Below are 17,137 nucleotides of genomic sequence, written 5' to 3'. Positions count from 1 at the left end.
ATTTGAGTCATTGAGAAAGGTAAATTTTAAGACCACAATAAACTACCTGCCTTATCCATGGTTATAAGTCTGCCTGCTCCTTAAAAAAACAATCTCAGTTTTATGTTTATAGTCTGTCTGTGCCAGTAAAAGAAAATGAATAGAAGTTTGTAAATGAGGTGACAGAAAAAATAAAAACTCCATGTGATAACATTAATTAAAAAATTTGAGAACCTGCTGCAAAACTAAGTGCTGATTACAAGATTGGAGTACAGACTGTTTGGAACAATAAGAACAGAAATGGGAAAAGTACAAGAAAAAAGTAATTATCAGTAAAATTACAATTATTTTACAGAACACTGGTCTTAAGAAAATGTTTTTCTGCTTGGGGTTATAACAATACCAAAGTTTGCAAGGAGAAGATATTATTCATTTTATGTACTTCTTTTTAACACAGAGATATTAAGTGACTATCATCTATAGGTCAGACTATACACCATAGCTTGGAACTTTCAAAATTATCTTTCACCATCATTTTTAACGTCCGGCTCCTTGGCTGATTGGTCAGTGTAGTCGTTTTTGGTCCAGGAATCTCCGGATTCAATTCCTGGCCCAATCTGAGATTTTAAACCTTAAATGGTTAATTTCCTTGTAATGTTTGTAATATCTCCAACACATGACACTATCGTCCACTACAATAACACGCAGTTTCCCATACACAGCAGATGTGCGCTCTCATCGGAGCATCTGCCTGACAATGTCTGCACCAGGCTAGCAATAGCCACCTGAAATTGTTGTCATTTTTATTTTAGTTAACGACTTGTAGATTTCAAATAATTTGCCATTTACTTTGCACATAAAATAATTTGTTCTTATAATTCTCATCGGTAAGCCTCATCCTCTTGGGGGAAAGTACATCTTTGCATTTAGTGAAAAGATACCCTACAGGAGTACTTGAAGGAATACCTGTATTTGGATAGTATGATGTATTTAGAAGTACAAAAGAGGTAAGGAAGTACCAGAACTGGTGAAGGTAGTAGAACTGAAAAAATTACCTTCATCATCATTTCTTTTCCCTGTTTCCGTGCAATATATATCAATTATTAGAATGTAATGATTACAATTTTATTTCAAGGAGTAAATTACAAGTAAAAATTACTTTTTGTAAAATGTAACAAAAGTAAAAATGACTAAGAATGTAAGTTAATTGTTGCAAGTAATCCAATTACTTTTACTCAAGTACTTCCCAAATCTGATTAAGAAGAAAAAGCAAATTTTACAGAACTTTGTATGAGACTGCAGTTCTAATTCTGGACAGTCTGCATGAAAAAGTATGAAGAAATCCATATTTGAATAGTTGAAGTTGGTCCTTTTGCAATTGTTTAACCTAAAGCATCATTGTTTCAAGTGTATTGTGTGTCGAAAAGGCTAATTTTTTCATGATGCTGTAGGGTTACAGGGGGGGATGTATTGCCTCCCGGATTGACCAATCGGATTTAACCAACGTCTTAGTTCAAATGTTACGGCAGTTGATTCCTTCTAGGAAGAGTTCCACAAATATATGGAAAAAGGGAATCTCACGCCAGACCAAAGAGGATAGAATAGACAGACAATATGGGTTTGTATCAGAAATGTCTACCAACCAAAACCCTTGCTTTTAAGAACAAACTTCGTGCTGCTGGACACATATGTAATGGATGTAAGTCGTCTAAAGAACACATTACAATTTTATGTATTTGGACAAACTGAAACAATTAGTGATAGGAAAAGCAAAAACTAAATTTTTACCTCCCAACGTGACTGCCATACAGCCAGTGGACCCAGGCGTAATTGAATCGCCGAAACAGCTCTACTGGGCTAGACTATTGAGAATGCTACTTGATGATGATTTGGTGGCATTCTGAAAGTAGTTTTGACAATTCTAGATGCCATACACAGGATTTCTAATGCCTGATTGATTGTGGAGGAAATTTCTTCCAGATATAGAAGGAAGTGATTTTCAAGGTTTCACTGATAAAGAACTAACATAAACACAAATTATGAATGTTGAAGTGGGCTTAAATGACCTTGAAGATGTTGATGAGGAAAACTTAGATGAGTGGCTGAAGTTGGACGCACGTGAACCTGGCTTCCAATACATGAGTGATGCCAAAATGGTTATGACTGCTACGCAGCAGAACAAAGAAGCAGACAGCAAATATAAAAGTGCAGATGAAGGAGGTGACCTCGTCAGCCATAGTACTGTCTTGCATTGTGTTGATACCCTTCTAGATGCTATTAATAATTATTGCTGCAAAAGAGCTTCAACTCCCCTCCACCCGATCCTGTGCTAACCGTTTCATTTCTACGTAACTAGAGCAGTTGAAGCTACTGGGTGTCTTAAAATGTGACCTATCATTCCATCTCGTCTGGTCAAATTTTGCCAAATCATTCTCCTGTCACCAATTTTATTCAATATCTCTTCATTTGTGATTCGATCAACCCATCTCAGCTTCAGCATTCTTTGTGTAACACCTCATTTCAAAAGCTTCTGTTTTCCTTCTTTCTGAGCTAGTTATCCATATTTCACTTCTATGTGTATAATGTCATGCTCCAGGTGAAAGTCTCCAAAAATGTTTTTGCAATTCCTATATCAGTGTTCGAGTTGAGCGAATTTCTTTCCTTAAGAAAGGCCTTCCTTGCTTGTACAGTACTAGCCTAGCCTGCATTTTATGCCCTCATACTTCTGCAATCTTTAGTTATTCTATTACCCAAGTAATAATATTCATCTACTTCCTTTGAGAATTTCCTAATCTAATATTTCCTGCATCACCAGACTTCATTTGACTGCACTCCATTACCTTTGTTTTTTTATTTATTTTCATCAATCAATCACCACTGATCTTCATTTATGGCACTCGCCCAGGTGGCAGATTCCCTATCTGTTGTTTTCCTAGCCTTTTCTTAAATGATTTCAAGAAATTGGAAATTTATTGAACATCTCCCTGGGTAAGTTATTCCAATCCCTCTCCTCTTCCTATAAAATATATGCCCCAATTTGTCCTCCTGAATTCCAACTTTACCTTCGTATTGTGATCTTTCCTACTTTTAAAGACACCACTCAAACTTATTCATCTACTAATGTCATTCCACGCCATCTCTCCACTGACAGCTCGGAACATACCACTTCATGAAAATTTATAATGTCCAATTACGGACCATTTATATTGGTATTACATATCACTTATTCAAGCAGCTTTTCGCCTTTCTCCCAAGTCTTCCCAGCCCAAACTTTGCAGCGTTTTTGTAACGCTACTCTTTTGTCGGAAATCACCCAGAACAAATCTAGCTGCTTCTCTTTGGATCTTCTTGAATCAAGTAATCCTTGTGAGGGAACCATACTCTAATTGGGGTCTTACCAGAGACTTATATGCCCTCTCCCTTACATCCTTACTAAAACCCCTAAATACCCTCACAACCAAGTGCAGAGATCTGTATTCTTTGTTTATAATCCCATTTATGTGATTACCCCAATGAAGATCTTTCCTTATATTGAAATGAAATGTCGTATGGCTTTTAGTGCCGGGATATCCCAGGACGGGTTCGCCTGTAGGCGACCTGCGCGTCGTGATGAGGATGAAATGATGATGAAGACAACACATACACCCAGCCCCCGCGCCATTGGAATTAACCAATTAAGGTTAAAATCCCCGACCCGGCCGGGAATCGAATCCGGGACCCTCTGAACCGAAGGCCAGTACGCTGACCGTTCAGCCAACGAGTCAGACTTCCTTTATATTAATACCTGGGTACTTACAATGATCCCCTAACAGAACTTTCACCCCATCAACACAGTAATTAAAAATGACAGAATTTTCCTATTTGTGAAACTCACAACCTGACTTTTAACCCCATTTATCATCATACCATTGCTTCCTGTCCATCTCACAACATTATCGAGGTCATTTTGCAGTTGGTCACAGTCCCGCAACTCATCCACTACTCTATACAGAATAACATTGTCCGCAAAAAGCCTTATCTCTGATTCTACTTCTTTACTCATATCATTTATATATACATATATAAGAAATCATAAACGTCCAATAATACTGCCTTGAGGAATTCCCCTCTTAATGATTACAGGGTTAGATAAAGCTTTCCCTACTCTAATTCTCTGAGATCTATTTTCTAGAAATATAGCCACCCATTCAGCCACCCTTTTGTCTAGTCCAGTTGCACTCATTTTTGCCAGTAGTCTCCCATGATCTACGCTATCAAATGCCTTAGATAGGTCAATCGCGACACAGTCCATTTGACCTGAATCTAAGATATCTGCTATATCTTGCTAGAATCGTACAAGTTGAGCTTCAGTTGAATAACCTTTTCTAAACCCGAGCTGCCTTCTATCGAACCAGTTATTCATTTTGCAACATGTCTAATATAATCAGAAAGAATGCTTTCCCAAAGGTAACATGCAATACATGTTCAACGGACTGGCCTGTCATTTTCAGCTTTATGTCTATCACCCTTTCCTTTATACACAAGGCCTACTATAGCAACTCTCCATTCATTTTGTACAGTTCCTTCATCCAAACTAGGGATGCAGTGGTGTCGGAGCACCCCGGAATGGAATCTGAAACCTATCTGGAAAGGCAGAACTCGGTCTGAAACTTATTTCCCTATTAATTTGCTGAAGATTTTTTTAATAAGATGTTGATGTTTTAAATGTCCTGCATTATTTCAATGGCCCATAGTGAAAAAATTCTGTACATAATCACTACTGCCAACTGTATTTCTGCCTACTGCTTCATGTATGTATGTATGTTCAGTCCTCAGCCCTAAGGCTGTCATAGATGGCGTAGGCATCACTTAAGTGGCGTACTAGGGAAATGAGGAGTGAGGTAGTTTCCTGTTGCTTTCCTCCCCGAGCCAGAAGTTGCTATTACATATTCTGCAAAGCCCACTGAAATCTACTGCTTCATACATCTCTGGAATGTGTGTAAATGATTAGGCCTATTGCTGTAAAATTGTCCGGTTCCATGGCTAAATGGGAAGAGTGCTGGCCTTTGGTCACAGGGGTCCCGGTTTCGATTCCCGGCAGGGTGGGGAATTTTAACCATCATTGGTTAATTTCGTTTTCATGGGGGCTAGGTGTATGTGTTGTCTTCATCATCATTTCATCCTCATCACGACACGCATGTCGCCTATGGGAGTCAAATCAAAAGACCTGCATCTGGTAAACCAAAATTGTCCTCAGATACTCCCGGCACTAAAAGTCATATGCCATTTCATTATTATTATTATTATTATTATTTACAAGTTACTGTAGAAAATGAATAAGATATATAATTAATTGATAGTACTAGTAATAAATGTCTTAATATGGAAACCAGTTACAGCTTACACAAAAGAGGGGAGGGAAGGAAAGGGGGAATTGTAGAAGACAGATAGTCTAATGTTTTAAGGGAAAGGAGATTGCAGGCTAAGGGCTCAATTCAGGACAGATGTCTGTGAGAAATCGGTACGAGTCACTGCAGGTAGAACAGCAGAGGGAAGATGAGGAACGGGGAACTGTTGCTGAGAGCAGAAGGGAAATGTGGAGAAGAGGGTAGGAAAAGACAGGTAGAAAAGGGTCATGGGAGTGAGAAAAGGAAGGAGGTAGTAGCTTCTGCAGCTGTCAGAAAAAATAGGACTGACCAGGTGGGGAGGAAATCAAATGAGGTGGGCAGGGTTGAGGCTCTGATCGTGGGGAATTCCATTGTTAGACATGTGGAGGAAAGGGAACCAGGGTAGAGTGTTATCCAGGAGTTAGGTTGAGGAAAGTAGAAGAAGAGGAGGAGGAGGGAAAGGAGGCGGCAGTAGTGTTTCACGTTGGTATGAACAACGCAAGGCAAGCAGGTATAAGGACCAACATAGTTGGGGATGTGTGGGATCTGATAAATGCAGCAGGGTGAAATTTAAGGAAGCGGACATTGGTATCGGTGGAATACTGTGTAAGAGGGATATTGACTGGAAGGTGATTGGGTTTTAAATGAGACTATGGAGTGGGTATGTAGGAAACTGGGAGTGAGAATTCTAGATCCTAATGGGTGGGTATTAGATAGTGATTGCGCTTAAATGGCCTTCACTTAAACTGCAGTGGTGTGTATAAGTTAGGAAATTTGTTTAGATGGGTTATAGGGAGGTACATTCAGGGAAATAGGCTGGTCTAGGGAGAAGTTATAAGGGTACAAGGATCTGGAAGTCAAGTAGGGATGACATAAGAATGTTAGTGTTGAATTGTAGAAGTATTGTAGAGAAAGGAATAGAATTAAGTAATTTAATAGATATATTCGTACCAGATATTGTAATAAGAGTTGAATCATGGCTGAGAAATGATATAATGGATGCAGAAATTTTCTCACGGTACTGGTGTATCGTAGAGATAGGATAGGAATGGTAGGAGGGGGACTATTCATTCTAGTGAAAGACGAATTTCTACGAAAAAGTTAAAAATGACGTACATAAAATTCTAGGTGTAAGGCTAATTTTTAAAGATAATAGGCAAATTGATGTCTTTGGAGTGTACCAACCAAGAAAGGGAAGCGCTGAAGTTGATTCAAAATTATTTGATAAGCTATGCGAGACACTATATAGAAAGGAATGTGATTGTAGCGGGTGATCTCAGTTTACCAAATGTCAATTGGGAAGGTAATGTGAACAACAGGAAGCGTGAACAACAAATGGCAAATAAGCTGATTCAGAAAGTGATGGAATCAACTAGGGGGAAGAATATTCTGGACTTGGTGTTGGTAAAACCAGATGAGCTCTATAGAGAAACCGAAGTAAGAGATGGTATTAGTGATCTCAAATTTTTTTTTCGCAGTTAAAAATTACGGTAATGTGATAGAAAGGCAGGTCTTAAAAGTAGTACTATTAGGTAGTACCAAATGTCTGATAAATCAGGCCTGAGAAAGTTTTTTAAAAAGTAACTATGATCGGTGGAAAATGGTAAATAAAAATGTATACAGACTCTGGGATGGGTTTAAAGCAATTGTTAAGGAATGAGAAAATAGGTTTGTACCTTTAAAGGTGGTAAGGAATGGTAAAGATCCACTATATTATAACAGGGAAGTAAAGAGACTAAGAAGGAGGTGCAGGTTGGAAAGAAATAAGAGTTAGAAATGGCTGTGGAAGTAAGGAGAAATTGAAAGAACTTACTAGGAAATTGAATCCAGCAAAGAAGTCAGCTAAGAATAACATGACAAGCATAATTGGCAGTCATACAAATTTTCAGTGAAAAATGGAAGGATATGTATAGGACCTTTAAGGCAGAAACAGGTTCCAGGAAGGATATTCCTGGAATAATGAACAAGGGGAGTGTGTATGTGAGGATTTTCAATAGGCAGAATTATTCAGTCGGCAGTATGTAAATATTGTTGGTTACAAGTATAATGTCCAAATGGAGGGGATGACTAATACTAAAGAAGTATTAAAATTTACCTATGATAACATTTACAATAAGATACAAAAGTTGAAAAGTAGAAAAGCAGCTGGAATTTCTGGGGTTATACGACTCAAGACAATGGGATGGGATATAGTACCATATCTGAAATACTTATTTGATTATTGTTTGCATGAAGAAGCTATACCAAATAAATGGAGAGTTGCTATAGGAGCCTGTGTATATAGGAATGATAGACATAAAGCAGAAAATTACACGCACCGGGCAAGTTGGCCTTGCAGTTAGGGGCGCACAGCTGTGAGCTTGTATCCGGGAGATAGTGGGTTCGAACCCCACTGTTGGCAGCCCTGAAATGATTTTCCGTGTTTCCCATTTTCACACCAAGCAAATGCTGGGGCTGTACCTGAATTAAGGCCATGGCCGCTTCTTGCCCACCCCTACGCCTTCCCTTTCCGTCGTCACCATAAGACCTATCTGTGTCGGTGCACCAAAAAGCAAATTGTAATAATAATATTGAAATTACAGGCCAGTCAGTTTGACATGCGTTGCATGTAAGCTTTCTGATTATATTAAACATGTTTGCAAAATTAATAGCTGGTTCGATAGAAGGCAGTTCGTGTTTAGGAAAGGTTATTCCACTGAAGCTCAACTTGTAGGATTACAGCAATATATAGCAGATATTTTGAATCAGGAGATCAAATGGATTGTATTGTGATTGACCTATCTAAGACATTTAATAAGGTGGATCATGGGAGACTACTAGCAAAAACGAGTGCAACTGGACTAGACAAAGGAGTGACTGAATGGGTGGCTATATTTCTAGAAAATAGATCTCAGAGAATTAGAGTAGGCGAAGCTTTATCTGACCCTGTAATGAATAGGAGAATTCCTCGAGGCAGTATTATTGGAACTTTGTTTTCTTATATACATAAATGATATGAGAAAAGAAGTGGAATCAGATATAAGGCTTTTTGCAGATGATGTTATTCTGTATAGAGTAGTGGATGAGTTGCAGGATTGTGACCAACTGCAAAATGACCTTGATGATGTGAGATGGACAGTAGCAAGGCCGCACTAGATAGACAGGCCACAAGGCTCGGACCGTGACGTCACGCGAGTGGCTGGCGTTCAGCATGGCAGTGTAGGGCCCGTTCTCACTTTCACCATGATATTGTTCATGTATTCAACCTTATTGATAAAACTGAACACTCCTTCAATTGTGGATTTACTTAGGCTTGTATACTACACGAGTTTTATGCGGGGAGAAAACTGGCAGGGCAGTATATGTACATTTCTTTACGTAAAATTATGCTGACATCTGTCACTTGTAACTCAACACGGTATCTTGTAAAAGATCAGAACGCATAATACGTATACAAAAAGTTTTAATCTTACTAGGAAAATGCATGATGGCAATTCACAACAATAGTCTGAAACCTTTCTTAGAAATTAAGCTGCAATTTAAAACTTACCTAACAATTCCTAAGGTGTCAGTTTATACATTTTTATTTTCCTGAGGATTTCTTCTTCTCAGCCATGAGTTTGTCTACGGTAACTTTCCTATTGTTATTCAATAATATATTACAAAAGATTTATATACATTTGTCAACGAAATGTTTAAAACTATTTATTTAATCACTGCATGTTTAAACATGTTTTCGTTTTCCAGAACATTGTTGACAAGCGAAATCAGAATTTTTCTCTGAGAATCCTCATGTAAAAACATTAGTGTACAGGTTTACATTTTGTAGCTCTAAAAGTGTCTGGTACAACACCTTTTGGCCCAGGGCAGGAGCAAGCCAAGGCCGCACTAGATAGACTCAGATAGACAATTTTTTGTCTGACTCAGAGTTGTCAAAGTCAGGATAAGTTGTCAGCTTGATTAAGCCAGTTATTTATTAAGTTTTTAAATAAATGACCAGTATCAAACAACTTTTTGTGTGTGTGTTTCGTCAAATGGATTTTGAAAAGTGGTTTGTAAATTGCTTTTGCACAGCTTTTCAAACATTTTCCTACTAACACTGTTATTATTAGAAATTATGCATGCTACCTTATAAGCTATAGGCCTATCTGTTAATACTTTAAAGACTTGCAAAGTTAGTTCTTCTAAGAAATGTCACGTTAGGTTCTTACATGGAAACAAATCAACGTCTTTATTTTTTTTTAACTGGATGACAGCATAAAAGTTTGTGCAGTTGTAGCTAATGTAGTGTTATTTTCTCCGCTTTTACTACTAAAAGCAACTCCCTCTACCTTTCCTCCTAGCGGGCGATCTGGCCGTGCGGTTAGGGGCGTGCGGCTGTGAACGTGCATCGGGAGATAGTGGGTTCGAATCCCACTGTCGGCAGCCCTGAAGGTGGTTTTCCGTATTTTCCCATTTTCACACTAGGCAAATGCTGGGGCTGTACCGTAATTAAGGTCACGGCCGCTTCCTTCCAGCTGTTAGGCCTCTCCTATCCCATCGTCGCCATAAGACCTATCTGTGTCGGTGCGACGTAAAGCCACTAGCAAAAACAAAAATAAAACCTTTCGTCCTTTATAGTTCAGCTCACGTTTTATGTAGACTCCATCCAACAAGTTACAAAATATTTCATGCTCCTTTAACAATTTTAGTTTCTTTTTCAAGTAATTCCAATGTGAATCATCAATACCCGAATTTCCCATGCCTAGTTTTGCAGTAAAAGACTGTGAATAACCGGGTGAGGCATTGTAAGAAACGTTGACTGTCTTATCTTCTTTTACGCCCCAGGAAATGCGAAAAATATTGAAGTGAACCATGTTATTAGAATACAGGAGTAAAATACTTTCTTTGCAAAGGCTATATTTAATTGTTCCTTACAAAATTATAATTTATCAGTAATGTTACACTCATCAACTTCACTTTCAATTTCATCGATTATTTTGTGTACAGATTCTATTTTGTCGTGGACAGTCACTTTTGAGTTACAAGCAGGTCTAAACAGGAAGTTACAAATATTTTTCTAATTTGACCATTTTAATATCTTGCCCCCGTCACCTAAATGCACGTATATCAGAGTTATCAACTTATCACTCATGAAAATATCATGTTTAATGGATTTAAAATCAAGAGCCTCGTTTAATGTTAAGGAAGTACCATTTTTCGGAATATTTTCCTCAGTCATATACATTTTGAAAATATAGACTTTGGCTGTTAAAGTTGACGGAGGGACCGATGACCTTCGATGTTAGGCCCCTTAAAACAACAAGCATCATCATCATCATCAACATCATCAAAGTTGACGGAAACTTTGTCCAAATCTAATTTGCGTTTAATACTGAAATTACCCTGAACATCATCGAAGTCCTTGATCCTGTCATATTCTTCCTCAGCTTTCTTTCTTTCCTTCCTCTTTCTGTTTTTCAATTTCTTCTTGTCTTTGAATAGGATTTTTGCTCGGTGTTGGAAGATTTTTAGACAGATAGGCAGGCACATTTTCAAACTTGGGAATAGCATCGTTTGAGAGTTTTAAATGGTTAGGTTTTACGGTTAAAAGATACTCATCAGGTCTTTTAACAGAATCGTCCCTAATTACGAAACTTCGTCCAGGTGTTTTATGCACACAACTGAGCTTGCTGAAAGGATGAATTCTGTTCGATGGATGGCTATGATCCACTTCTGTTTCCGAAACAAGCCAGTAGGAAATTTAAACACTGAAATATTAGGCTGTTTTGAACTGTAGTTGATTCTACAACCAGGTGTACAATACGACGTGGCCTTAATTCACAATGTTCACACGCGTTTAAATCATTCAACACCATCGATAGCCTCACTGCTACGAGGTTCAGATCAGCCTACAAGTCACTGGCGAGAAGTGAAGCGGCTGGCGGCTCGTGTGACGTAGCGCCCGAAGTGGAGGGGGAGCCTTATGGCCTGTATATCTAGTTGGCCTTGACAGTAGGCAATGGAATGATGATAAACAGGGTTAAAAGTCAGGTTGTGAGTTTCACAAATAGGAAAAGTCCTCTCAGTTTTAATTACTGCGTTGATGGGGTGGAAGTTCCTTTTGGGGATCATTGTAAGTACCTTGGTGTTAATAGAAGGAAAGATCTTCATTGGGGTAACCACATAAATATGACTGTAAATAAGGTTTCAGATCTCTGCACATGGTTATGAGGGTAATTAGGGGTTGTAGTAAGGATGTAAAGGAGAGGACATATAAGTCTCTGGTAAGACCCAAACTAGAGTATGGTTCCAGTGTATGGGACCCTCACCAGGATTACTTGATTCAAGAACTGGAGAAAATCCAAAGAAAAGCAGCTATATTTGTTCTGGGTGATTTCCGACAAAAGAGTAGCGTTACAAAAATATTGTGAGGTTTGGGCTGGGAAGACTTGGGAGAAAGGAAACAAGCTGCTTGACTAAGTGGTATGTTCCGAGGTGTCGGTGGAGAGATTGCGTGGAATGTCATCAGTAGATGAATAAGTTTGAGTGGTGTCTTTAAAAGTAGGAAAGATCACACTATGAAGATAAAGTTGGAATTCAAGGGGACAAATTGGGGCATATATTCGTTTATAGGGAGAGGAGTTAGGGATTGGAATAACTTACAGTGGGAGATGTTCAATAAATTTCCAATTTCTTTGCATTCGTTTAAGAAAAGGCTAGGAAAACAACAGATAGTGAATCTGCCACCTGGACGACTGCCCTAAACGCATATCAGTAATGGCTGGGGAATAAAAGAACTATTTTAAATAAATGATCAAGCTTTGACTTTAGTTAACAAAGCACAGTAATTATTCTGATGTTTTGTTATAGCTGTGCTATGCAGTTTTCTTTCCCTCCTGATTTTACATTTTCTTAAAATAAAGAGTAGTATTTTAAGACATTTACATAATTACAACTAATTTATTGCAATATATTATCTTCCTGTTTTAATTGGTCCAACCCCCTTGTAAGCAACCCATTACACGCATGTTCATATTCAATGTTGTCATTTCTCCAGTGAGTCTGAAGCCTATTTCTGGTACCACTACAACCCTGATCCAAATAATCAAATAAGTACCGGTACTTCAGATATGGTACTATATCCTAATCCATTGTCTTAGGATATCCCCAGATCTAATCAATTCCAACTGCTTTTCTAGTTTTCAACTTTTGTATCTCATTGTAAATGTCATTATCATAGGTAAATTTTATTACTTCTTTAGTATCAGTCACCTCCTCTATCTGGAGGACTGCTGACTGAATACTTTTGCCCTTTGAAGGTCATTGAATACACACTCCTCATGATCACCAATGATTCCTGGAATATCCTTCTTAGAACCTGTTTCTGCCTTAAAGTACTTATACATACCCTTCCATTTTTCACTAAAATTTGTATGACTGCCAGTTATACTTGACATCATGTTATCCTTAGCCTACTTCTTTGCTGGATTCAGTTCCCTAGTAAGTTCCTATTTCTTTCCAACCTGCACCTCCTTCTTAGTCTCTTTACTTCCCTCTTATAATATAGTAGGTCTTTACGATTCCTTACCACCCTTAAAGGTACAAACCTGTTTTCACATTCCTCAACAATTGCTTTAAAGCCATCCCAGAGTCTGTTTACATTTTTATTTGCTATTTTCCAGTGATCATAGTTACTATTTAAAAACTCCCTCCTGCCTGTTTTATCAGCTATATGGTACTGCCTAATAGTCCTATTTTTAAGCCCTTCCTTTCTATCACATTTATTTTTAACTACGACAAAGACAGCTTCGTGATCACTAATACCACCTATTACTCTATAGAGCTATAGCACCACATTCGGGATATTCTTCCTTCTAGATGTTTCCATCACTTTCTGAATCAGTTGTCCTTCCCATATTAACTTATTTGCCTGTCATTCGCATTACCTCCCCAGTTGACTTTTGGTAAATAATTCTGAATCAGCGTCGTCACTACCCTTTCTTCAAGACTGTGTCCATACCATTCAGCAATTTAAAATATCTGAAGCCATCTCTTTTGAGTTTTGACTCTGTTAATTTATAACTGTTAGGTTCTTCAGTCTGCCAAAATTAATTTTGAGTAATAAATCTATAAACTATTTGAAAAAGAAAACGTATGGTAACAGTATAATACTTGAAAAGAAAACAACTTAATTAAAATAAAATGACATGTTTTGTTCTTGTCAGAACATCATCAGATTATATCTTTCTTTCTTAAATTTCTTCAACTTCAGACGATATTTCATGACCACCATGTTTTGGTCAGAGTCCATGTCTGTTCCTGGGAACGTCTTGCAATCCAATACCTGGTTTCTGAATCTCTGCTTAATCATAATGAAATCTTATTTGATACCATCCTATATCTCCAGGTCTCGTCCACGTGTACAGCCATTGTTTGTGGAGTATGTCGCAGGAATTATCAAGGACTAAATTATTTTTTAATTTACTTTTGTGTGGCTATTTGTAGCCGAGTGCAGCCCTTGTAAGGCAGACCCTCCAATGAGGGTGGGCGGCATCTGCCATGTGTAGGTAACTGTATGTTATTGTGGTGGAGGATAGTGTGAGTTGCAAGGATGTTGGGGACAGCACAAATACCCAGCCCCCAAGCCACTGGAATTAACCAATGATGGTTAAAATCTTTGACCCGGCCGAGAATCGAACCCGAGGCCCTCTGAACCAAAGACCAGCATGCTAACCATTTAGCCATGGAGCCGGACAAGGACTAAATTATGATCAGTGTAGAATTCAACTAGCCGACTTCCTCTTTCATTCCTTCGCCCCAGTCCGAATTCTCCTACAGCATTAACTTCTCTTCTTTGGCCTACCACTGCATTCCAGTCTCTCATCTCAATTAGATTTTCGTCTTTTATGTATATTATTAAATCTTCTCTCTCTTCATATATTCTTTTGATTTCCTCATCATCTGCTGAACTAGTAGGCTTATAGGCCTGGTCTGTTGTGACGGGTATTGGTTTGGTGTCTATCTTGACAACAATAATTTGTTCACTATGCTGGTCAGAGCAGCTTACCCACTGCCCTATTTTCCTATTCATTATTAAACCAACTCCTGCATTTCTCGTATTTGATTTTGTGTTGTTAATTCTGTAGTTGCCTGAACAAAAATCTTGCTCTTCCTGCCAATGTTCTTTACTTATACCAAATACATCTAATTTTAATCTAACAATTTCCCTCTTCAGATTCTCTAACCTACTGCAAAGATTCAAACTTCTAATATTCCATGCTCCTACTCTCAGAATGTCAGTATTTATCTTCCTAATGATTGCCCCCTCCTGTGTAGTCCCCACCCGGAGATCCAAATGGGAGATTATTTTACACCCGGAATATGTTACCCAGGAGGAAGCCATCATCAGTGCATCATTCATTCATACAAGTGAGCTGCATGTCTCGAGGGTTAGTTACGACTGTTTTCCTATTGCTTTCAGCCATGTAGCAGTATCAGCATAATTAAGGCATGTTAAATATTATTACAAGGCCATATCAGTCAATCATCCAGACTGCCGCCCTTGCAACTTCCGAACGTCTGCTACCTCCCTTTTGATGAGCTATTTGTTAGTCTGGTCTCTCAACAGATACCCCTCCGATGTGGTTGCACCTACGGTTCAGCTATCTGCTTCATTGGGACGTGCATGCTTCCCCACTCTGGCAAGGTCACATTGTTCACAGGGGAGGACAGATCTCTATAATAATTATTTTTCTGATACCAGTTAATACAACAGACATATATGATCATACCTGATGGTACAACAATCTTATGGAAGATCAAGGAACACTGACCTATGGCTGCCTCCTGTCACTTATTAGTCTGTTGTATGAAGTATTGTTAGATTTTATGACCAGAGTTGGTATCTTTCTTACTAAAGTGGGTACCCATTTGTTAACTGTTACATGTGACATGATAGTTACTCTAACTGAATTCTGCCATGTGGTTACCTTTTGAACCGTGATTGTAAATACGCTCTGTAGCACAACCTACAAGCTACTGTATGTAAGTGTTCAGTGTGAACACAATGGGGTTTACAGCAAGCTCGTAGATGTCACACACCGAGCTCGATAGCTGCAGTCGCTTAAGTGCGGCCAGTATTCAGGAGATAGTAGATTCGAACCGCACTGTCGGCAGCCTTGAAGATAGCTTTCCGTGGTTTCCCATTTTCACACCAGGCAAATGCTGGGGCTGTACCTTAATTACAGCCATGACCGCTTCCTTCCTAGCCCTTTCCTGTCCCATCGTCGCCATAAAACATATCTGTGTCAGTGCGACGTAAAGCCAATAGCAAAAAAATATATATATCACACATGCTTGTACCTATAAACCAGAGTGGCGTTGAAAGTACTTCAGTGGTGTGGGGTGGTGAGATGTGTTAGAACTTAATTGACATTATACCAACACTTCAATACCATGGCAAAAATAAACAACCTGAATGAAAGTCCTTAGGTTGAAATTGGTGTTGCCATGCATCCAACTGATTCCGAGTGCAAACAAAAATGTTTACTGCTCATATCATGCAAGCAGGAGAAAATTAAAACAAAGGGAATTATGGAAAATGGAAAAAGTAATTGTATCTTTATATACATTTCTTTCTTTTATACCATTACAGATATTATGTTTGACAAAAAAGTTGGTTTTCCATGTACACCTTCAACTTCTATATATACTAAGTATAGAATATAAATTGCTGTTTGTGGGGGTTCCTATTCATGTTAACTTTTTTTCTTTCTGTGCAGGGAATGAATATTGTATGAATATTTTTGAAAGACAGTGGTAAATTACAGAAGTGACCAATCCCTGCTTATCTATTTAGTTGTACTTTTTCACTTTGCACACAGAGATCTTGCCAGGAAGTAGTGTGATAATATCCCACAGACTGGTGAGGGGTCAATTATTGCTGTAGTAGCCATGATATCGTAATAGGTTTATTATTCCTCCAGCCCTGTGTGGTTCAATTCGGCTCATACGAAGAGGGGGGACGTAGCTTTGAATGAAACCTGCAGAGTACTTACAAGATGCCTGAAAGCAATTCCTACTGAGAAACTTTACTGCCTGGCTGGTATCGCTCCCCATGATATTCGGAGGGAAGTGGTGGCAAGATATGAGAGAACAACAGGAAGCACCCTCTATTTGACTTCGACGTCCTCCTAAAAGATTAAAATCAAGAAAGAGCTTCCTCAGTGTGTCTGCCACTTTAAACAAACCACTGCCAACAACACAGTGAGACATGTGGCAAAGCAGAATACAACACCTTTCGGAGTGGATGGTCCTTCATGAATCTCCACCTTCTGGACAACAAACTTAGCTGGGCTGCTTGGAAGTCACTTAATCTTTTGAGGAGTGGTACTGGAAGACCTAGGGACAATTTCCAGAAGTGGGGGTATTTAGATCAGACATAATTTTGCAAGTGTGGGGAAAAACAAACTACCTCACACATGTATAACTGTCAGATATGCCCTGTCCAATGTACACTTCAAGACCTTGTTCAAGCGGCCTCCATATAGGGTTGGCGTGAGGAAGGGCATCCGGCCGCAAGACAGGGCCAAATCCACATGTGCGACGCAGGTTGCAGCCACGACCTAACAGGTGTTTGAAAAAGTGGAAGGAAAAGAAGAAGTACTGTATATTTGTACTGTTTGTCTTATATCAATACTCTGACATGGAATAATAATTCCTCCAGCAGGGGCCAGTGATGTAGATGTAAGCCTCTTGAAACAACAACAACAATCAAGAAAGAGCTTCCTTAATGTATCTGCCGCTTTAAACAAACTACCAGCAACAACACA

Source organism: Anabrus simplex, chromosome 1 (assembly GCF_040414725.1).
Source record: "Anabrus simplex isolate iqAnaSimp1 chromosome 1, ASM4041472v1, whole genome shotgun sequence".
NCBI lineage: Eukaryota > Metazoa > Arthropoda > Insecta > Orthoptera > Tettigoniidae > Anabrus > Anabrus simplex.
This window is presented reverse-complemented; position numbering follows the sequence as displayed.